The 23,624-nt window shown below is 39.3% G+C and overlaps 1 long non-coding RNA gene across 1 annotated transcript; it reads right to left on the bottom strand.

Moving 5' to 3' along the window:
* Window positions 1-8,294: 8,294 nt before the first annotated feature.
* LOC310633072 lies at window positions 8,295-23,380 on the bottom strand. Its single transcript, XR_014490977.1, has 4 exons — window positions 23,352-23,380; window positions 10,916-10,996; window positions 9,110-9,152; window positions 8,295-8,530 (listed from the first exon to the last, which is right to left on the bottom strand). It is a non-coding gene; the product is annotated as an uncharacterized lncRNA (long non-coding RNA).
* Window positions 23,381-23,624: the final 244 nt, after the last annotated feature.

Raw genomic sequence — 23,624 nt, 5'->3', positions numbered from 1 at the left:
CTAGCACAATACCAACAAAGAAGAAAAATAACAGCTCTCAAAAGAAACCAGCATGGCTGCATAAAGAACTCTCTGATAAATTGAAAGATTAAAAGGAACAAATATAGAAAGTGGAAAGAGGGGCACATATCTAAGGCAGAATATCAGCAAATAGCCTGTGCCTGCAAAGATGAAGTGAGGAAACTAAGGCTCAAAATGAACTAAGGCTTGCAACCAAAGTCAAAAATAACAAAAAAGAGCTTCTTTCAACATGTAAAAAACAAGAAAAAAGTTAAAGAAATGATTGGTCCATTAGTGGGAGAAAGTGGCAAGAAGGTGACAAGCAACAGGGAGAAAGCAGAACTATTTAACTCGTTTTTTGCATCTGATTTTACACAAAGGGAAAAAACAGTCCAACCTACCAAAACCAGTGCCATAAAAAACAGAATAGAAACACAAGATAGGCAAAAAAATGGTAAGTGAGCACCTGTCCAGCCCAGACGAGTTCAAATCACCAGGACCAGATGGATTACACCACAAGGTTCTCAAGGAACTGGCAGATGTGATCTCAGAAACACTGAACTATATTTTTCAAAGATCCTGGAGCACTGGGGAACTACCAGAGGACTGGAAAAGAGCTGATGTAGTTCCCATCTTTAAAAAAGGGAAAAAAATAGACTCAGGAAACTACAGATCTATCAGCCTGACCTCAATACCTGGGAAGATTCTGGAAAAGATAATCAAACAACGAATCAGCGAACACCTAGATGCAAACAAAGTCATTACTAAAAGCCAACATGGGTTTGTCAAAAACAGATCATGCCAGACAAATCTTATTGCATTCTTTGACCAACTGACAAAATTAGTGGACCAGAGGAATGCTGTGGATATAATTTACTTGGACTTCAGTAAGGCATTTGATAAAGTAGATCACAATCTACTACTTGATAAGATAGAAAAATGTGGGTTAGACAGCATTACAAGATGGATTTGTAGCTGGCTGACCAGCTGTACTCAGTGTGTGGTCCTCAATGGAACTGCATCTACACGGAGTGAAGTGTGTAGTAGGGTGCTGCAGGGCTCTGTTCTGGGCCCAATGCTCTTCAACATCTTCATCAATGATTTGGATGAGGGGATAGATGGGGAGCTCATCAAATTTGCAGATAACACCAAGCTGGCAGGAATAGCCAACACTCCAGAAGATAGGCTTAAGATACAGGAGGATTTGGACAGACTTGAACTCTGGGCGCTATCTAACAAATGAAATTCAATGGTGAAAAAAGTAAGGTTCTACATTTAGGCAGGAAAAATCAAATGCACAGGTATAGTGTAGATAGTACCTTGCTCAACAGTAGTAACTGTGAGAGGGATCTTGGAGTTCTGGTGGACAATCACCTAAAAATGAGCCAGCAGTGTACTGCAGCTGCCAAAAAAGCCAACACAGTGCTAGGCTGCATTAACAGAGGGATAGAATCAAGATCATGTGATGTATTAATATCAAGTTACAACACCATGGTAAGGCCACACTTGGAATACTGCATCCAGTTTTGGTCACCACGATGTCAAAAAGATGTTGAGACTCTAGAAAGAGTACAGAAAAGAGCAACAAAGATGATTAGGGGACTGGAGGCTAAAACATATAAGAAATGGTTGCTGGAATTGGGAATGTCTAGTTTAATGAAGAGAAGGGCGAGGGGTGACATGATAGCAGTGTTCCAAAATCTCAGCGGCTGCCACAAAGAAGAGGGAATCAAGCTATTCTCCAAAGCACCTGAAGGCAGGACAAGATGCAGACTGGAGAGCCATTTGTCTGAAACGGTATACCTTCCAACTTTATTATATATTATATATTATATATTATATATGATGATGATGATGTAATGGGTTACCTGGATTATTTTTAGTCAGGATGCAGGCTTGGACATGTTTTGTTTTGCAGTGGCTCAGCTCCTTCCTTAATTTTCAAGGGCTGCTCCCTTGAGCGTTGGTGGAAGGGATCAACCCTCTCCTGATTTTATTTTTTTAATTTGCACATGAAGCCACTTGGGAGAGGTCATCTTTTAGTTCAATTTGATACCTAATTTTACTCTTGTATCATTAGCTGAGTAGAAACCTTGTGGATGCTGTTAGGATCTAAATGAGTCAAATTAGGCAGAAGTTGAAGCCAAGCAAGAGTTGCCATTTATCTGTTGAGGTTGCCAGTTAGTTCTGGTGTTGAATCTCAAGGGGAAGACATTACCTTTTGGGGGCAGTTCCATGAACTGAATGTCCTCTTACACTTGCAACTAATGTTGAATGGACAAGTGGAAACTGGGCCTAGGCAGTCCTTTGCCCAGCTTGGGCCAGTCTGGCCTTTTCTGAAGATGAAGATCTTGTAACAGCAAACCAAAGGGTTCCAATGTATTCTATACGGAGCTACCTTTGAAGACCACTCAGAAGCTACAATTTGTATAAAATGCAGTGCTCCTGTTGTTGGCTGTAAACATAACACAGAGAGATGCACAGACAGACACAGAGAAGGATATATGTGTATATGCACTTGTGTTCAGTCACAATGTACATCCAATGGTGTATGGCTTGGCACCAAGGTACTTCCTCCACCTGAACGTTATAGTTATCATCTCTTAATGATCTTGTATTTTCATGAAGGGACAGAAACCAAGAAGGGAGGTTTTTCAGGGTTTCACCTTTCTGGACCAAAGTCTCCTCAGATATCAGTGGAGCCCTGATTGTGAGGTTCCCTGGAAAGCAGTAAAACTAGGTTGTTCTGGAGGGACTTTGAAAGAAGGTCATCTTGTATGCAGCTGTTAAAGAGTCACTACGTAATACTACACCATGGGCACAATTATTAGGCAAGTTGTATTTTGGAGGATTAATTTTCTTATTGAACTACAGTGCTCTTGGTCAGTCCAAAATATTAATAAACCTCAAATCTGAATATTTAAGAAAGTGAAGTTTTGGCTTTCTTAGGACAATATATATGTGTGCACAATTATTGGGCAACTATTATGTGCAGAATTATGCAAAAAAAATGAAAATTTGCCCAACTCACTCATTTATTTGCATCTGTTAAAGTGAGAATAGTAAACAAACAACTCAAAATTTACAAATAAACATTTCTGAATTTTAAAAAAAGAGTGACCAATATAGCCACCCTTCAATAAGTCATAAGCCTTCCACTCATGGAGTCTGTCAGTTTATTGATCTGTTGACGATCAAAGTTTTGTGCTGCAGCAACCACAGTCTCCCAGACACTGTTCAGAGAGGTGTCCTGTTTTCCTTCACAGTAAATCTCCCATTTAAGAAGGCCCCACAAGTTCTCAACAGGGTTTAGGTCAGGTGAGGAAGAGGGCAATGTTTAGTTTAGTTTTGTTTAGTTTTATTATATTTGTATACCGCCCTTCTCCCGAGGGACTCAGGGCGGTGAACAGGGCATATATAAAAATACAGAATACAAAAATTAAAAAGAATTAAATAGTAGCCCAGGTAAAACAATCAATAATAATATAAAAATCCCCATTAAAACCCCAACACATCCCCCATCAGGCCAGGCCGGCTTGTTCAAATAGATGGGTCTTCAGACCGCGTCGGAAGGAGCGAAGGTCAGGTGCCATCCGGAGCTCGACCGGCAACTGATTCCATAAAGCCGGAGCGCCCACAGAGAAGGCCCTCCCCCTGGGGGCCACCAGCCGACATTCTCTGACCGGAGGCACCCTGAGGAGGCCCTCTCTGTGGGAACGCACAGGGCGGAGGGAAGTTGACGCCGGCAGCAGGTGATCCCCGAAGTACTCCGGACCCATGCCATGTAGGGCCTTAAATGTCATTATTTGTTCATCTTTAAGGCCTTTACTGGCTAGCTACGAAGTGGAGTACTTTGAAGCATGCGATGGAGCATGGTCCTATATAAAAATCATGGTCTTCTTGAAAGATGCAGACTTTTTCCTGTACTACTGCTTGAAAAAAGTGTCTTTTAAAAACTGGCGGTAGTTTGGGAGTTGATTTTGAGGCCATCTTCAATCCAAAAAGGTCCAACTAGCTCATCTTCAATAATACTAGCCCATACCAGTATTCCACCTTCACCTTGCTGGCTTCTGAGTCGAAGTGGAGCTCTGTGCCTGTTACTGATCCAGCCACAGGCCCGTTCATCTGGTCTGTCAAAAGTCACTCTCATCGCATCAGTCCATGAAACCTTTGAAAAATCTGTCTTCATATATTTCTTGGCCCAGTCTTGCCATTTCAACTGTGTCTTGTTCAGTGGTGGTCAGGTTTCACCCTTCCTTACCTTGGCCATGTCTCTGAGCACTGAGCACCTTGTATTCTTGGGCACTCCTAGTAGGTTGAAGTTCTGGAATATGACAGCACTGGAGGATTATGGGTTCCTGGTAGCTTCACATTTGATTCTTCTCAAATCTTTGACAGTTTGTGTGTTTTTTTCCCTCAACAAGTTTCTTGTGACCCTGAGGACTATTTCTAACAAAACATTTGATGGTTCTGTGATCATGTCCCAACAGTTTTAAGAGTGCTGCATCCCTCTGAAAAACCTTTTACAACATTTGACTTTTCAGAGCCAGTTAAATCTCTTTTTTTGGCCCATTTTGCCTGAGGAAAAGAAGCTGCCTAATAATTATGCACACTTTGATATATGGTGTTGATCTCCTTAGGCCACACCCTCCCTCATTACACAAATACACATCACCTGATATGCTTATATCCATTAAGCATTCAAGCTGATACAGCTTGGATATGGGAAATGTGCATGAAAATGATAAGGCCAAAATACTCACTTGCCTAATAATTATGCACACAGTGTAGTGAAAGTTGTTTATAAAAGGTTAATATTGTTATTTGACAATTGTATCAATGTGTTTTTGTGGATTTTCTTAGTAGAGTGTCCATGACCTGAACAAAATATATCTAGAGAGAACTTGTAAGCACTTAAACATTCTAAAAGTTGTTTATGCTTTTATCCAACATCCTTTAACCTGCTCCTATTTCAGATACTTTGCTGCTACTCCAAGGACTGTTTTCTTGATTTAGAATAGACCTGAAGCTGGATTTAAATGCAGATAAAATAGGGCTTCATAAGCCTGTTTTTTCATTTTTAGAAACCCACATGCTGCCCTTTCCTTCTATACTTAAAGCAAACCCCATTTTAACAACAACAAAAAAGGTCAACTGATGGTTAAAAATAAGCACAAAACTTGACCTACATTGATTAAATGTTATACACTAATTAAAAATAAGGACAAATGTTGAGGAAATGAAAAAAAAGAACTTTATTTCAATGTAAGCATAGCAGAAATAGAAATCTTTCCTTTCCTATGCCCCATCCAGACTGAAACACTTTTCTGCACAGCCACCAATAGCCCCATCAGCTTCCTTCCTTCCATCTTATCAGGCTGAAGCCACACAAGCCATTTCTACCTCACATCCTCCAATATGCTCAGTGCCTTGTCTCCCGCTCCCAGGCTACTCATCCTCACGTACTTTCTTAATCCATCAGATTCATCAATGGAATAGAACTGTATCTTTTATGCTGAACATCTAATAATTTCACATCCTTCCGCCTCTCCTTAGAATGTTTTCATGCCATTTCGTAAAGAAAAGGGACGCACCCATAAAAACTGTGTGATATAGAATGTATCCAAATCGGCACTGACCATCCAGACTTTTTAATGTCCCTGCAGTGGCCGGATTGTTCTTGCTAAAATAAAACTCTTCTCAGCAAAGGCTTGAGCACAACTCCTTTATGGGTGTAATATATGGGCATATATTCTCTCTCTCTCACACTAAATGTTGGTATTAATAGTAAAATCTAATACAAACTAAACCTAAAGAAAATAGAAAGGAGTAAAAAGTAGAGTAAAAAAATTAGAGAGAAAAGAAAGAATATAATAAAGAGAAAAGAAATATATAAAGTGACTTCCAATCTTCATCTCAACAAGTATTAAAAAAATAATTCTTCATCCTCTCTAAATTTACATTTATCTCTTCATCCTACCTCTCTTATCTATAAACAAATCCATAAAACTTCATCTTTTCAGTTCTGGTGTCAGCAGAAAATCCATAAAGGGTAGTCAGAATCAACAATATATCTTAATCAAATAACCCACATTGAGTCCAACTTCCTAAGAAATATGCCTTAGATGCACTGGTGCGTGCCCAACATTCTTCTTTTTATAGAAGCAGGATTCCTTAAATTTGAAGTGAGTGCATATGTCAATAGCTTCAAAGTTTGGCTAAAATTCATTATTTTAGACTTAATCCCATCTATGAGGCAACCCCTTCATCACAAAATGGAAAAAGGAGCTGGAGAAGCCACTTTATTACAACTTCTCCCTTCATGCGCTGACCATAATGAGGCACGACTCAAGCTAGAAGAATATCGGTATATGAGTATTTACATTAAGTCTCCAGTGATCATCTCTTCATTCAAGGAAGCCAAACCTAAGCAACTGCTTTGCCTTGAGCTTCTTATTGCTCAAGAAAATAGGGCACATTTCCAGCATGAACACTGTAATTGTGCTTGCTTAGAGATAAACTGCAAGCTGGCAGCACAGAGCCAAAATACAGAAACCATCCAGCAGCTTGCAGGAAGAATGGAGGCCAACTGACAACAGCAAAGCCAAGAACAAACAGAGGCCTCAATAACTTAGTAAGAACTGTAAGATGAACTTCAGCAATTCTGGAGATTTTCCAAGTCCAGCTGGTACAAAGGTGGGGGCTTCACAAACAAAAGGCAAGACCCCTTTGCTTGTTCAACCATCCTATGGGAATCAAGTCTAGTTCAGAAGCCCTCTTGGTCTCAAGGTCTGGAATTAGCTACACAGACATATGAATGGTAATAATCTACATCTAGCAGTAGCAGAGAAATAAGATGTTTGGCCTATCAGGAGCTGAGTGAGATGCTGCGCAGAAAATCCCACAAAAGGGAAATGGCTATGCAGGAACCGGGCAAGAGAAGTGCATGAGATTGCTCAAAAAGATTATGTGTAAGAAAATGAATAAGTATGAGTAAATAAATTCAAGTGTTAGAAGACTTTGGTCTCTGATGATCCATTCAAATCCAGAGAAATGCTATCTCTGGAACTTCTCCCGCTAAAAGAGGAAAGTTGTGTGCCGCCAGAGACATTTATACAATCACAGAGGAAGAAGTTCCAGAAGCAGCACAAGAAATTTACAATAACTTACCCAACCTGGCAGCCTCCAGAGCAGTTTGGTTTAATGAAACTCTGAAAATATGGATTTCATAGATCAGGAACTATTCACATTTCCCAGGATATATGCCGGCGTCTACTTCCCTCCGCCCTGTGCGGTCCCACAGAGAGGGCCTCCTCAGGGTGCCACCGGTCAGAGAATGTCGGCTGGTGGCCCCCAGGGGGAGATCCTTCTCTGTGGGCGCCCCAGAGCTATGGAACCAGTTACCGGTTGAGCTCCGGACGGCGCCCGATCTGCGCTCCTTTCGCCGCGATCTGAAAACATACTTGTTCGAGCAAGCCGGCCTGGCCTGAGGGGGGATTGGTGGGGTTTTTTACCATGTATCAACTGTATTTTTAATCGGGCATGTATTTAATTATCTTTTAGTTTTTGTAAATTTCTGTGTTTTATTCTTGCCCTGTACACTGCCCTGAGTCCTTCGGGAGAAGGGCGGTATAGAAATATTAATAAATTAAATTAAATTAAATATTACAGTTGTGTGGATCAGGATGCAATAGGAATCTTTAAAAGAAGAACCCTCAGCACTTCACTAAACTATCATTCTAGGATTATGGTGGGGTAAATCCAGACCATTAAAATAGTATAAAACCCACATACACTTGGCGGTATAGGCAGAACCTGCATTCCCAGGCCTTGGTTTAAATTCACCCTTATTTGACTGTAATTAGCAATGAGCAGCCTAATTAAACCCAAAATTGCTTAGCTTATTTTAGGCTCAAGTATAGCCTAACTCAAACTGCCCGAGAATCAGTCTACTTCAGGGCACCTAATAATTAATTGTTACAACCTGATGTGTGCTTGGGGGTCAATTCTACTGAACTCTTAAGATTCTACCAGATTGGAGCACAATTCTGCACTGCACTGTGAATTACCTTTAAGCATGATGATGATTATGGTTATGTACCATCAAGTCATTTTTGATTCTTATTGACAATGCAGATAGATTTTCTTCATGGCTTTAAGCATTAAAAAATGGAAAAATAAACATGTCTTACTTATTTCCGTTGTAGTTGGGTTTCCAGCACACCAGTACTGGTGTCTCTCTCTGCTTTAAAATTATTCACTTACATGCAGTAAAAGAAAGGTGATACCTCCAAAGATATCCTTTATTGGAAAATATGAAGCAGGTTCCATATAAATTATATAGCTGCCCCCCCAAAATAAATGTCCTGCCCACATCGTCTCCCTTCATTTGACTGAACATGAAAGGCCAGTGAAGAAAAGAGCATTTTTTTTAAAGCAAATCATAAAAATAATCCAAGCCTTGGCCCAATTCCCAGATAGCGATTCCTGTGCCCAGTTGCTTTGCAAGTTCTAACCGCAGTTGAATGGACTGCAAAACACAAGAGAAACATTATGGATTATTAATTTTGCTGAATATGTTCTTTAGAAATTGATTGATGGTTGGGGGGGAGAGGTTCACAGAAACAGGAAAAAAAAATCACATATCATGAACAGCTTTCATTTATTATCACTACAACCCATTAAATGAGCTACAACTTCTATAAATTGCCAGTTAATAATCTGACAATTTATTCCTCGACAGAGGGAATGTAGCTACTCTGTTTTAATAATAAACATACTGGCCTTGGAGCATGAGTAAAATAGCTTCATGTTTTGAATAGAGATGCATACATCTGTCAGTTTTGGCATTTTTCTATTAATTTTTTTCCTCTTTCGTTTGTTCTGTTCCAATTGCACACAGACTGATTATACTTTTTAAAAAGTTTTCAACCATATATATTTCTGTGTATACGTTTCCCTGTCACATGCATTTTATGCTCAGGGAGCTGCATCACAAAATAATGAGAATTTAGAAGTGCAGTGGATAAAATGTTATCAAAATGCAAACTAAATTCTCTCCAGTTCCTAGTTATGATGCACCCACTCCATTAAAATTAAATAAGTATACCTTCAAAGTTGGGTAGAAGACTATATGCTTGTTTCCTTTACTTCTGTAGAAGGCAAAAGGAAAAAAGAGAGAGAGAAATAAATAGTGTAGTTAATATATCATTATACAGAATGATACTCTTGTGACAAATACATCTGCTATTTTTCCCCCTGCAATATATTTCTTTCCACAGAGGATAGAATTGGGGTTGGAGACTAAGTAAACAACTGAGAAAGGAAAAAAGAACATGTTTGTGAGGACAATGTTTGTGTCTTGAGAACATCTTATAATTAGCAAAATAATTAACAATATTCCACTTTGGAAAGCTAAATTAAATACATAAGAAACTACTTTTAACCCATGCATATGGTAGTGGATCTCTTTGGTTTTGTTTTGTTTTTTATTTAGCCTGGATTTCTTGCAACGTGAAGACAGATAAATTTTCCAGCTGAGATGTTTCTCAGATAAAGTACTTCAGCCTTTTGGATGGGAAAAGGATGGAAGGTATTCAAAACTTCCTCAAGCAAAATATCAAAAAGAAAATAATTCATTTTGCTTTAAAAACAAGTCAACATTTGTCTAAATCAGGGGTGTCAAACTCAGTTTCATTGAGGGACGCATCAGCATTGTGGTTGCCTTCAGGGGGCCGGGGTGGGTGTGGCCTACTGGGTGGGCGTGGCTAGACTGTGTATGGCCTACTGGGTGGGCATGGCCAGCTCTACATCGTTCGCATCAAGGGTGCCTATGGGGGCCTGGGCAGGAGTGGGACAGGTCTGAGGGTCTCTGGCAGAAGGAGGGTCTGTGGGCCAGGGCCAAGGCAGTGGGGGCCGTTCCCTCACTGTTTCCAGGATGGCTTTGCTGGCCACATGAAACCACTTTGCGGGCCGGATCCGGCCCCCGGGCCTTGTGTTTGACATGTCTGGTCTAAATCATTCAATTTCTTTAACATAGAATGGCAAATGAGAGGGAATCATCACTTACAACCATCCAAGAAGGATGGGTATGGAATGCAAAGTTTTCTGAAAAAGTCAATCCTCATATTCCAGAACATTGACTTCTTGGCTCTTAGGCCTTTAACTTAGGGGCCAACCTACAATTTGTTCCCAACATCTCAAGTTGGGGCCAAATTGCAATGAAGAAAATAACATATTGCAGCAGGGAAATAACATCAGATTTATTTATTTGATCACCCCTCTTAAGCACAACTCTGGGGTGGCTTACAACAACAATAAAATCCAGTAACTATAAGACGAGAAGCCATAAAAGCATAAAACAAAAAGAAAACTTGGTGGCTGGTTATCCCTTTAGGATGCCCTACAACCAGTTTCAGATCTGGATCAAGAAACCATTGTGGACTGAGCTTTTTTCCTTGAAAAATAGGTATGAGTTTAATTCTCTTTTCTCGTAAAATAAAATGAGAACAAAGTACGGTAATATATCTTTTGAGCTTAAAGAAAGTTTTAAACCCAGCTGTCCACAAAGAGTTATTAAATGTGTTAACAACCAGCTCACACAAACAAACGTAGCCATGTATAATAATGGATTTGGATTAATATGAACAAGTGTTAGTACCTTCATCTACAATAAAACCATCTTATTGTTTTGTTACATAATCAACACATACATAACATCTTATTGGTAAAGATTTTGCTATTTATCCAATTTCTTAAAAACCAATGTTTTTGTATTATTTGAAACTTTTAAAAGTAAACAAGATGTTTTATTTCTCTACCTTCAATCAAAAGATCAATCCTCCATGAATTTAGTTGGTTCAACAGCAGTTTTCCATTTATTGAATTTAATGAACAATAAATAATAGTAACTCACTTTTTATATTCCAAGTAGTGTTCAGCAATTTTTTCACTCCAGACTAGTTTAGGCTTGTGCTCTTTCAATATTTCAATATATCTAAAGAAGAATTTGCAAAAAAAGTATGAACATTTTAGAATTCAAATATTTTCCTGCTAGAATTTGTATAATTATTTAATACTGGATAAAATCTTACAGCACACAATATTGTATATAATGCATGCTGTTCCATTGCATTAGCGCTACCACATGGCTGCACATATCAATTAACTCAGGAATAATTTATTATTTTTTTTAAAAAATATTCTGATTGTTAAAAAAAACCCCAAGCCCCACCTGTAGCATGCATGGGAAACATTTTGCTATTTACTTCTCCTTTCATTAAATATCCTCTATTTCTGCAAAACCTTTTTATTTGTTCTTTTCATAGTCCCATTTTAGCTTTATTAATGTTTGAGCTATTTCCATAATACTGTGGTTTTAGTTCAACACTGGGTAATATGTTTATCTAAGATCGTTATAAATTGCTACCTTATGCTCACACTCTATCCAGATGTAATAAAACCTAATGAATGACCTCTTCTTTCTTTTTAATTCCATGATGTTCTTCAAAGTGGATGGCCTTTATACTCTGCCCTCTATAGTATTAAAATGTCAGCAAATAGCTTCTGAAGGTCAATAGCATTTGCTTATGACAAAATTTATCATTATTAACTTTCACATTCGCCTTTGTTTGAACTGTTACAGCTTTCTTTTCTCTATCCTCTCTTTGGGAAGCGGAAGATACACAATACTCTTGGTTCAAGAAGCAATGTTTTGACAAATTGTGGAGTTTAATGAATGAATGAAAAACCTTACTCTAAAAATATTAAGGCAGGGGTCTCAAACTCGCAACGTCACGTGTTGTGTCGTGAAATATCGCGACTTTTCCCCCCCCTATTGCTGGCAATGGGGTGGGCGCAGTTTCGCCATGATGCATCCGGCCCCAAGGGCCGGCAGTTTGTTACTCCTGCTGTAATGGGTTAAGCCAGGAAACGCCAAGAAAATATAGTGCACTGTTCATATCTGGTGCTACTTAAAATTGTCAAAGCATCCTTGGCAATGAAATACAACTATAGGGGTGATCCCATTCCAATCCTTCAAACCCCAGAGCTGGGAGGAAAGCTTGAGCTGGTGATCCAAAACTGTCACACAAGTTGTGACTTTGTCTCAAAGGTGCATTTTTTTCCCCCAAAAAAGCAGCTGGGCTGCTTTTTTCTTGAGGAAGAAGAAGAAAATGTTTCGCTTCTCACAGAAGACAACCAGTTGCCTTTTGAAGAAAAAAAAGCACCTTTGAGACAAGCATATCCTGGATGACTGAGAATCTCCACAGACATTAAGCTGCGGACTGTCCTCTCTTGAGCTGAAGGATGAGGCTGAGATTCATCATTAAGCTGTCCATATTCAAGGTGCTAGAAGAGTTCTAGAAGTGCACAGCTAATACTGCTTCTTGTTTCAAATTGTTTTTGCATTGCAAATTCAACCCTTCTCTTCAGAGGAACGACACCGGTACTGGGCAAATGGGGAGGAATCCTCCACCTGGTCTTTTTTGTTGTTGTTATTGGTTATTTTTTCCTAATCTTTGAACTTTCAAGCTCAGATTTTGTTTTCATGTACTATTTCAAGGCATCGCCACCCATAGAGAGAAAAAAAAAAATAGAGAAATAGCTTTGTTATTGGGGACCAAAAGTTCTGGTTATCCAGACTGAGCAAATCTGCAGATCTCTCCTCGTTTTTACATGAACTTTTTTTCCACTTCCTCTTAATCATCCGTACAATCAACGTAACATACTGCACAGCAGAAATTTTCTACTTGTAATTACATTCAGAGCAATCAACTTTAACTATATATTTTACTAAATTTCTCTTTCCATTCTAAAGAAAGTAAACTGACTTCCATCAAATAATAATCAGCTTTGCTCTTCTGAAATTTCAACTGATACTATGAATGTTTGCAAAAATGGAAAACTGCAGGGTTTTTTTTTCATACATCGCAGCAGCCCCTTCCCCGACTCTCAGGATTGTAGCAGGCTGCAGCACAAGCAATGGGAAGGGCAGCCTGACATGTCTGTTGTTTGTGAAAGAATGAAGAGATTTCCAAAAGAAGATGAAAAGACTGCTGGCAATTAAAGAATTAATGAGTGAATGATCAGGAATGTTATTACTTTATGTTATGTATTTATGCTCTCCTTTAAGGTGTTCACTTTGTTGTAAGATGCCTAGAACTGTTTGGTGAGTCAGTAGCATACAAGTAAAGGAAACAAATAAAATGAAACAAAAAAAAAGTTAATTACTGGAATTCTATAAGGGCAATATCACAGGTTTCCATAGAATACAAATGAAGTAGTGTTTTGTACAACATAGTCAATTTAACAGAACATGTAACAAATGTATACCATGCTTATCATAAAAAACCTATAAATTTTGAATTGACAACCTTCACTCCATAATTAAATCTATCTATCTATCTATCTATCTATCTATCTATCTATCTATCTATCTATCTATCTAGTTTTGAGATTACAGAAGGAAAGCCATCTTTTACTTGAAAGCAAGCCACGTTTCTGACATTACTCTTGCAACCACTTCCTTCTGCTCTTTGAAGAAAAGAACAGTTTAAGAGATATATGCCTTATTCAGCCTCTGCCACTCAGACCAAGAAATTTTTTCCCCAACTTCGTTAAGATCTGAAGATGGGTATCTTGTAACATCTTCATCTCCTACATCTACTCAAAGCGAGATGAACAAATGCCTTTTTTGGTTAGCTTTTTATTATTGCAATTGGTATGCCATCTACTTATCAGACTCCAGAGCACAGATCAATGTCTTTAGGGAGGGAGGGTTACACTGAAGAAGAAAAAAAAACTGTTTCCCATCTTCACTCATACATTAAGGCATTGCCTCCCATGAAAAAAGAGACAGTAGCAAAGCTCATTGACAGCTTACTATGATGTTGACAAGAATTTCTGAATCTGGGCCAGTCATCCTAGATTTTCCAGAATCTGAACTTAAGCTGACTCAATGATAAACAAACACTTTATCTCGCCTTGAATAAGTATGTTTATTATCACTTAGCCTGTAAATTCATAGACCGGGGATAGACGCAAATTAGCTTGGGAACAGGCATTTATTTTACTGTTATTACAGGAGTAAGCTATTATTATTAGAAAAAGGAAAATAACATAAAATTATTGCATGTGCAATATTTCACCGAGTATGTAACTGCACAGGTAAGATGTGCCTGCTGAGGGAAGAAGGTAGCTCTGGAGACGCCATTAGTTCTCCACAGAGGCAAGAAATAGGATGGCAGATGTGGGTAAAAGAAAAACAATCTAAGCAGGTAAGAGGCTGTTCCTTTTTATAGACATACATGATTCCCAGAGTGCATTTTATAAGCATCTTTTAGCCCTTCAGTCTGGATCTGGTGCTATTGAATATCAAGTCATTAAAGAAACCTCTCCAGCACAAGTTGATGTGTGTTACTGCATCAGAGCTGGTTGGGGCTTGTGGGAATTTCCTTTTTCTATTGGAAGATTAAAGTGGAAGATATTCTCTATGTTTAGACAGGGAAGAAATGTCTGAGAGCAGATAGCTGTATAATTTACAAGGGGAAGAAGGCCGCTTTAAACAAAGAAATATATGCACATGTACTTTTATGCATACATGCTTTCTTATTATTTTATGTGATTCTTATACTGCAGAGGCACTAATCTTTACAATGGATTTTGGAAACGTCTCCTCCTCTTTACAAGTCTTATCTTACTTGATTTCACACAGTTACTCTGATTTATTTATATTGATTAGAGATGAAGACACAGGGGTTAGCGAACAAAAAACAAAAAAAGGAACAATGCTCCACTTTAAATATTTGACCGAAAGAAAATTACTAATCCAGCCAGATCCATAAAACGGCACACACTCTAATGCATTTAGAATGAAAGGCAGGGCCCATAAGATAAAGAATTTATTATTGTTGGATGGCACAATTTATACAAGATGCTTTTTTTTTGCTGGATGTGAAAAATGCTCAAGTTCTGTAACATTCCAGGAAGTCAGTAATTGACAAAGGACACAGTAATTTAATAACTATGCATGAGTTCAATTCTCAGCAATGAATTCAATGGAAAATATTTCAATATAATTTTATGGCGACCAAAGGTGAAACACGCAGGCCTGTATTTTCAGCTCTCATCCATTTTTTTTTCCTTTTTCTTTTTCTAGCAACTTTTATATCTTCCTCCCAACTATTTTATGGCCCAGTAATAGGGAGTGGGGGGGGGAAACAAACATATAAAAAAGAAACTGATGCCACATTGTTAATAAAGTGATGTCAGATGCCAGCTATGTTTTTGTTTCCTCAAATAATCCTGGGATTGTTCTTTAACAAATTCCCTTAGAATTCTGAGGGCTAATTTACACCTCCCTTCAGGGCCTTCCATAAGTAATTTTAAAAAAAAAGTCAAGATGAGAGACACAATGTAGAAAGGGAGTTAGGCATCACACATAGTAAAGGTAAAGGTAAAGGTTCCCTCGCACATGCGTGCTAGTCGTTTCCAACTCTAGGGGCCGGTGCTCATCTCCGTTTCAAAGCTGAAGAGCCAGCGCTTGTCCAAGGACGTCCCCGTGGTCATGTGGCTGGCATGACTAGAACTGCTAGGTTGGCAGAAGCTGGGACAAGTAACAGGCGCCCACTCTGTACACGGCACTCGGGATTCGATCCGCCAAACTGCCAACCTTCTGATCGACAAGCTCAGCGTCCTAACCCACTGAGCCACCGCGTCCCTTATTTATATATTAGGAAAACTAAATTAAAATTTACACCTGAATTTCTTAGGATGTTTCCACCCACCCACCGTTTTCACGGTCTGATCCTTGCAAAGCAGATTGAAACCAACCTGCAGTCCTCCTCGTTGCTACCAGTCTGAAAATGCAGGGAAGGAACCATGGCGGTGCAGCGGTTAGAATGCAATACTGTATTGCAGGCAAATTCTGCCCACAGCTTGGAGTTTGATCCTGACAGGGGTCAAGGTAGATTTAGCCTTCCATCTTTTCAAGGTTAGTAAAATGAAGACCCAGATTGTTGGGAACAATGTGCTGACATTGTAAATGGCCCAGAGTGCTGTAAAGCAGGGGTCCCCAACCCCCGGGCCGTGGACCGGCATTGGGCTATGGCATGCCAGGAACTGGTCCACGCAAACCAGTGAAGCCCCATCTGTGGGATGCAGGCAGCATGCAAAACCACGCTCCCTCCGGTCTGCAGGAAAAACTTATCTCCAAGGAAATGGTCCCTGGTGCCCCAAAGGTTGGGGGACACTGCTGTAAAGCACTATGAAGTAGTATAAAGAGTAAGTCTAAGTACCATTGCTATACAGCTAGTCCTCATTTAGCGACCACAACTGGGACTCACAACTCAATTGCTAAATGAAGCAGTTGCTAAGTAAAACTGCAATTGTGCATAAAATCTTGTTTTAGCTTTCTTCTGTTTTGCAGACCTTTGAAAGTCGTGAGAAAACTGATTGTAAAATTACTTCCCCGTCACTATTGAAACATTATTAAATGAGGCAGTCATTAAACAAGGACTACCTGTGATCAGTTCTCCTGAAAGCTGTGTAAAAATGCTATTCAGTGCCCCACCCTCTTAGCTGCTGCAGATTTCAGAGAAAAATCTCCTCTGTCTTACCCTGAGCAAAACAGGGAAACAAATAGATTACCGTTTTCCCTTTACCTGGGTTGTTAGTCTGGACAGCTATGAGATGGCAATTTGAAAAGAAAGGGGAAAAAACCCCACCGTATAAAAACACAAACACTTAGCTATATCCTACCAACAGCCTGGCAACCAACTGATTTTTGCCAGCCTTTCTAATCAGTTACATTCAGAAGCTCCAGGAATTCCACTTTAAAACGTAACTGGCCTTCTCCAGGCTAGTTTGACTATTTGCAGATTCTTGCAACTTTACTCCTCCTCACAAAGCAACCCAGGCAAAGAGATGACAGAAATTCTACCTATTTTCCCCTTTGCCAGGGCGGGCAGTTGACTTACAAACAGCTATACTGCTTGGGAGGTTTCAAGTGACTGCTTTGCATCTGAGGTCAGGAGCTGCAAACCAGGAGAGATGAAAGTTTCCACCATAAAGGAAATGGACGGCCCACAAGTTCTAGCAAGAGCTCAGATTTTCTCCAGTTTGCAATAAATCAGTACAGAGAAGAGCTAACTCAGTCCTTAAAATGAGCCAACTTCATCTACTCAGGCAGCACTATTTTGAACCGGCAGAAATTCTTTGTGTGGAAATGACCTGGGGACTATTTTTTTTCCCTTATCCAAAATTCAGAGTTATAGTTCCAGGGGGTCTCCTAGTGATCTTTCAGGCAAATATGATCAGATCTGAGTCTGCTTTGTGTTTGGGATCAGTCAAGGTCAGCAATGTGCTGCTGTTTGTTCTGCCTCCAGCTTTTAAATTTACAAATTTAAAGGTATAGTGTGGTTGGGAAGGAAAAAGCATAAAAAACCCCACCAACTCCTGACCTTGTACCCACATGTTGTTATATACACATGCAGAGTTTCTCTTGGAAGTGCTCTTAGGAAACGATGGCTTTCCAAAATCGAGAAATTTTAACTTGGCATCTATAGTCAGGTACAAATTTAATTTGTTTAATTGACCATACAAGAAAGATAATATTTTGGACTATGTTTGGGTTTTTTAAAGAAAAGCTTTATATATACATGTATGCACATGCATGTTAATTATAACTGTTTATATAACATATAGGTTCACCCGACATTACTAAAGTGCATGGATTTTTTTATGCTGTCATAGCTTTTTTTTTTTCACCCACACGTCCTTGCATTCTTCATTTTTCATGTAAATTTCTCCAGTTCTTGTTTTAGAAAGCTAAATTCCCTTAGGACTGCTTTTAAATTACCCTTCATGCACATTTTACTCTCCCCCCCCCCATTTTTCTGTGTAATTTTCAGGAGTAAACTATTTTTCATAAACATTTTTATGCAAACGTTTTTAGCTGAATAAAGACAAACAATGGTGAGCTCCATCTGTGTTGCTGTCTGTGCATACATAATGTGGTTCATTTTGACAGATACCACATTTGACAGCTACCCATTTGCTAAAGTTATATCCAGTATTTCCTCAAACAGATCAGGGAGGCAGTGCAGCAAAGGTAGACCTAATGTCCTTTCATAGCTTAAAGCAGAGACTGGTAAAGTTGTTCTCCAAATGCTTTGCACCAGCTATCATTCATTGCAGGCACCTTGGCTAACGGCAAGGGATTGTTGGTACCAGAGGCTAAAACATCTGGATAGCAGGAAAATGCCTCTTTTAAAGTAAGAGTTAACAATTATTTCAATATGCAATCGTAATGGCATCAGGGCCAAATAATGGAAAATTTAAAACCATTAGAACAATTTAAATCTTTTGATATGACCCTATATGACGATGTTTTGACAATTTCACCCTCAAGCTCTCACCCAAGTATACTGAAAACTCAAACGATTGGATAATATTGAAGATTCTAGCCATTAAAAATATTTATGTATGTATGTTTCATGTAGGGATTGGGTGGGAACCACTGTCCATGTTGCCAGCCTCTAATTTAAAGCAGAGGCCCCCAACCTTTTAGGCACCGGTGACCGGTTCTGTGGGGAGAGGTTTTTCTGCGGACCAGAGGGGTCGTGGTTTCATGTGCTGCTTGCATCCCACGGATGGCTTTGCTTTTTGCGTGGCCCAGTTTCTGGCATGCCACGGCCCGATGCCGGACCACGGCCCGAAGATTGGGGACCTCTGATTTAAAGAATCCAGGAATAGATGAAAACAAATACAACAGTAGGACCTGGTCTGTTTTTATTTTTTAAAACAATGTTCTTATGTATTCATGCAAATTCCTTTTATCTGTTAAAAAAAAGTCCCTACACCCCCCCACCCCCGATTAGCTGATTATTCAGGTCTGGAAAAGCATGTGTTGTAGATTCTTAATTTAAATTTTAATACCTTCAGCGGTGGAAGCATAGCTCCCTCTAGTGCATAATTGCTGCAAGTAACTTTAAGAAATTTACAAAGTACTAAATTACTTCATAGATAAAAGGCTTATAGGAAAAGTTCACTAGGAAACACACTTTTATAGTTCCTCTCTCATGTAACTTACCTTGGCTCACATCATGTACTGAATAAAGGAAGAGCAGTTTCAGGGGGCAGGGGCCCAATGGGATAAAATTCAGGTTATAAACTGAATAATGTTATAAACTGTTATCCAGGTAGTCCTTGAGTTATGATCATTCATTCAGCAACAACTTGAATTTACGACAGCGCTGAAGGGACATACAACCTGTATCTGAAGTTATGGCTGATGCAGTGACCCCCCCTGGTCATGTGATCAAAATCTGGAACCTTGGCAGCCCACCGGCACTTATGACCGTGAGGTGCTGCGACTCCCCCACATGCCTATTCCATTCCCCCTTCCCAATCTATGCCCTTTTGGCTGCTCTCCACAGCAATACTAATTGGCAGTGCTGGAGCTGAGACTGAAGCAGAAGCCACGGGCCTTCAGCACTTTCAGCCAGTTTCTACTATGAGCCATGGTGGCGCAGGGGTTAGAATGCAGTACTGCAGGCTACTTCTGCTGACTGCCGACTGCCTGTAGTTTGATTCTCACTGGCTCAAGGTTGACTCAGCCTTCCATCCTTCCAAGGTTGGTAAAATGAGGACTCACAATTGTTGGGGAAAACATGCTGACTCTGTAAATCGCTTAGAGTGGGCTGTAAAGCACTGTGAAGCGGTATGTAAGTCTAAGTGCTATTGCTACTTCAGCCCCAGTGCACTTCTGTTGCCACTGAGAAATGGTGCCTTAAGCTACACGGGGGCCAGTCCCCCAAGCACCACTGTACAAAGTCCAGTTTGTACCAGCGGCCTGCTGTGCCCACTGACCTTTACTGTTTTCTTCCCACTGTTCACAAGGTATGCCCTAGCTCTATGTGAGCTAGCTTTTGGCCACAAAAGGCCTTCCTGAATCCGCTTGCACCATTCTCCAAATTGTGTGCCCCTTCTCGTGATGCTTTGAAAAGCTTCTGAAGTCTGGACATTGCAAGTACAGGGTGCCTACCATTCTCCAAATAGCTTGCCGGTTCTTTGAGTGGTTTGCATGCTTGGCTTGCTTTTCTGTACTTAAAGAGAAACTTCTTGCTGTTTCGATGAAAAGAGTGGATGGGTTCAGCTCATAGAACATGCTTTCTGGTCTTAAAATTAATTTAGAAACAACCAGTATTTTCCTACCCCAATGCAGCTAGTTGACTTTGTCTTTGTCAACAAAAAAAATATAATTGCCTTTTACACACAGTAACAGATTTATACCAGATTGGATTTTTAAAACATCCAAGAAATCAAACAATATAATAACCTGAGAATGAAAGAAAGCAAGGATCCATTCTTTCGAGAATGGGGTGCAATAATTTACCAGGCAAACATGAAAAGCTAATCCATAAGAAAGGGTAAAGTTGTGTCAGCAAGATCTTGTTGGTATTTCCATAAACTAATGAGTTCCCGGACATGTAGGCAGCAGTTAAGAGATACATGCCTGTTTAGTAGTTACCAAGCATTTGTAAATATGTCATTCTTTCAAATGCATCTACCTACATCAAAAGATAAAATGCTAATATTGCAGTCAGTTGCAAATTATTGGCATCATAACAACAAAGGAAGCACAAATGTACCCAGACACACAAAATACGGCAGAAAGCCATTCATGCTGTACCTTGAGCTAACCAAATGTAACTGTTTCTACTTTGCCATTTCTGCATCCCCACACAGGAGACGTATGTGGTTTAAGGACTAACATGCAGGCTTTCATTTCATTTTCAGTTAACTTTGCAATTCAATGTTCTTTGCGTGTTGAGCAATTCAAATTAATCTATATCACTTAAACATATTGTGCAATGGTAAAGCCACCTAGTTGCAGTTGTGCTCAATACAGCAGAGAAGTCTCAAGTGAAGTAGGTATCAAAGGCAAGAACATTTTTCTGAGTTCTGAATACCTCTGGGATCCAAAAGCATTCTACTGTAGGAAGATGAAGAAGTTGCAGTAGCTAATTAAATGCTCTCTCTAGAATGCCAGACCCAAAAGTTTTTTATTTTTATTTTTTAAGGAAGAAAACAGTGTAAAGTTTGGTGAGTGCTTTAGGATCTTCTGCATTTGACATTTGTTTATCACATTGGGTGCTAAAGCCATTATAGTTTTGTTTTGAATTAAACTTAGTTTCTGAATCCATTTTACTGTCCTTGGCATTTTGATTTTTTTTTAAAAAAAAGACTGTGCTAGTGTATTTTGCTTTACTCAGGATCAAATCTGTATTTAATTTTTTTTGAGACTAATAACTGTCTATTTTTTAATAATGAGCATATTTGATAACTGTGACATAGGTTTCATTTTTAGTCTGATAGCAACCAAAATACATTGCAATTATCTATCTTTTCAAATTAAGTACAATTAAGTACCATACTACAAACCAACCTCTTTTCACAATGGAAATTGTCTCCAGTTAGAACATTTAGTGGAATCTCACATATCACTGGAACATCGTAATAGGAATTAGCTCCAAGTATTAAAAATCCTGCCAGCTATGTCTTTAATCATAATAATTACACATTTTGACAAGTGAATTTTGTATGTTACCATCATCAGAAGTTGTTAACTGGGACAACAAGTGTAAAACAGACTTCACACACACTAATTAATTAATCATGATATTTTTTTTCTTTAAAAACCATTTCAGCTTTATAGGTAGTCCTTGAGTTACAACTGTAATGGAGCCTTGCCTATTACGGTCGTAAATTGTAACAATAATAAAATGGGGCAGTCATGTGGCTGACCCAGCTTGACAATGTTTTTTGAGACTGTTGTTAAGCTATCAGGATGGTTGCAAGTGCAAACCCATTGTTTGCCAAAACTCAGAAGGGTCGGTGTTCAGCAAAAAGCATACCTCTTTACAAGATATACCAACATGCAAGATACTTTAGAAGATATTCCCTACTTACAAGAACCTCTAATATTGGAAGATTAAATTAGATCATTACTCTGGTCATAACTAAATTGGAGGGCCACAGGAATTGAAAGAATATATAGAGAGAAATATGACAAGCAAAAGATGAAAGATGAGTGATGCTCCTAGAAAATCTGGGGAACAACTGGTTGAAAGATTCCAATACCAAATAGGAGATGTAACAGAGTGTACAAACTGTTGCACAAGTAGTTGCTAAGAGTTTTTATCAACTTGATAGACTATAATCAATTGCTTGATCTATCAATCAATTAATCCATGTTTGTAAACTAAGCAGGATTTCATTCAATAACTTCTGCTTCATCAAGATATATATCTTGCCATGATTAAAGGTAAAGGTAAAAGTTCCCCCGCACATGCGTGCTAGTAGTTTCCAACACTAGGGGCCGGTGCTCATCTCCGTTTCAAAGCCAGCACTTGTCCGAGGACGTCTCCCTGGTCATGTGGCCGGCATGACTAGACGCCAAAGGCGCACGGAACGCTGTTACCTTCCCACTGTAGTGGTCCCTATTTTTCTACTTGCATTTTTACGTGCTTTCGAACTGCTAGGTTGGCAGAAGCTGGGACGAGTAACAGGCGCTCACTCTGTTACGTGGCACTCGGGATTTGACCCGCCAAACTGCTTACCTTCTGATCGACAAGCTCAGCGTCCTAACCCACTGAGTCACCGCGTCCCTTGCCATGATTACACCCACTGAAATAAATGGATCAAGTTGTTGTAACTAACGTGACCCATTCTCTTACAATGAAATTTGGATCAAGATGTGTGCATTCCTAAAGCTTCATTATGAAGATATGAACAAATAATATGGCAATATGTTTTCCTGGACCAAGCCTTTGTGTATTACTTCAGTATGTCTTGTTCCAATGATCTACTGCGGATCTTGTTGGTTAAAGAATTCTGATTATGGGATCTAGACAGAGAATGTTCTCTGCCCTATGGAACACCTTGCCCCCAGAGATGAGTAGTCTCTCCACACTTCTATTAGCCTTAGAGAAAAGACCTGGCTCTAATTGCTATGGGGATCTAAGAGTGATAAGCACTCCTGAGGATGGTTAGTGGTTTCAGGGTGCTCTCTCCATCTTTTTAACTTTTGAAACCTTTAATTTTAACAACATTTTAAATTCTGCTTTTACCTTTGTTTTTAATTAAATTTTAAAATTTGTTTTTACACTGCTGTGTGTCTTTTATTTGTAAAAGTCAGTCAGGTGAGATGGACAGTACAGGAATTTGATAAATAAATAAAAATGGGATCAGATATGTCCTATAGTGTTTTAATCAGACAACTCTGGCTTTACATTGGTTAATAATCCAAGGTGCTTCATGTTCTGATCCATCTGCACCTAACAGATCACTCTGGCAATGTAAATCAAGATTCCCGAACAAAATTCAGCATGGCTGGAACATGGAAAGAGTTGAGCAAAGAAGACCACAGACAGAAAGAGTGAGTGAGCGAGAGAGAGAGAGAGAGAGAGAGAGAGGGAGAGATAGAGAGAGAGAGAGAGAGAGAGAGAGAGATTTATGAACCATGGATTAGGATTCTGTGTTCAAATTTATAAAGACATAGGGATGCAGCGAGTAGAATAGATATATTTACCAGCTCCTCTTAGAGAAAATAAGAGTGTAGT

This window comes from Vipera ursinii (assembly GCF_947247035.1).
Source record: "Vipera ursinii genome assembly, chromosome: 1".
NCBI lineage: Eukaryota > Metazoa > Chordata > Lepidosauria > Squamata > Viperidae > Vipera > Vipera ursinii.
This window is presented reverse-complemented; position numbering and strand designations above follow the sequence as displayed.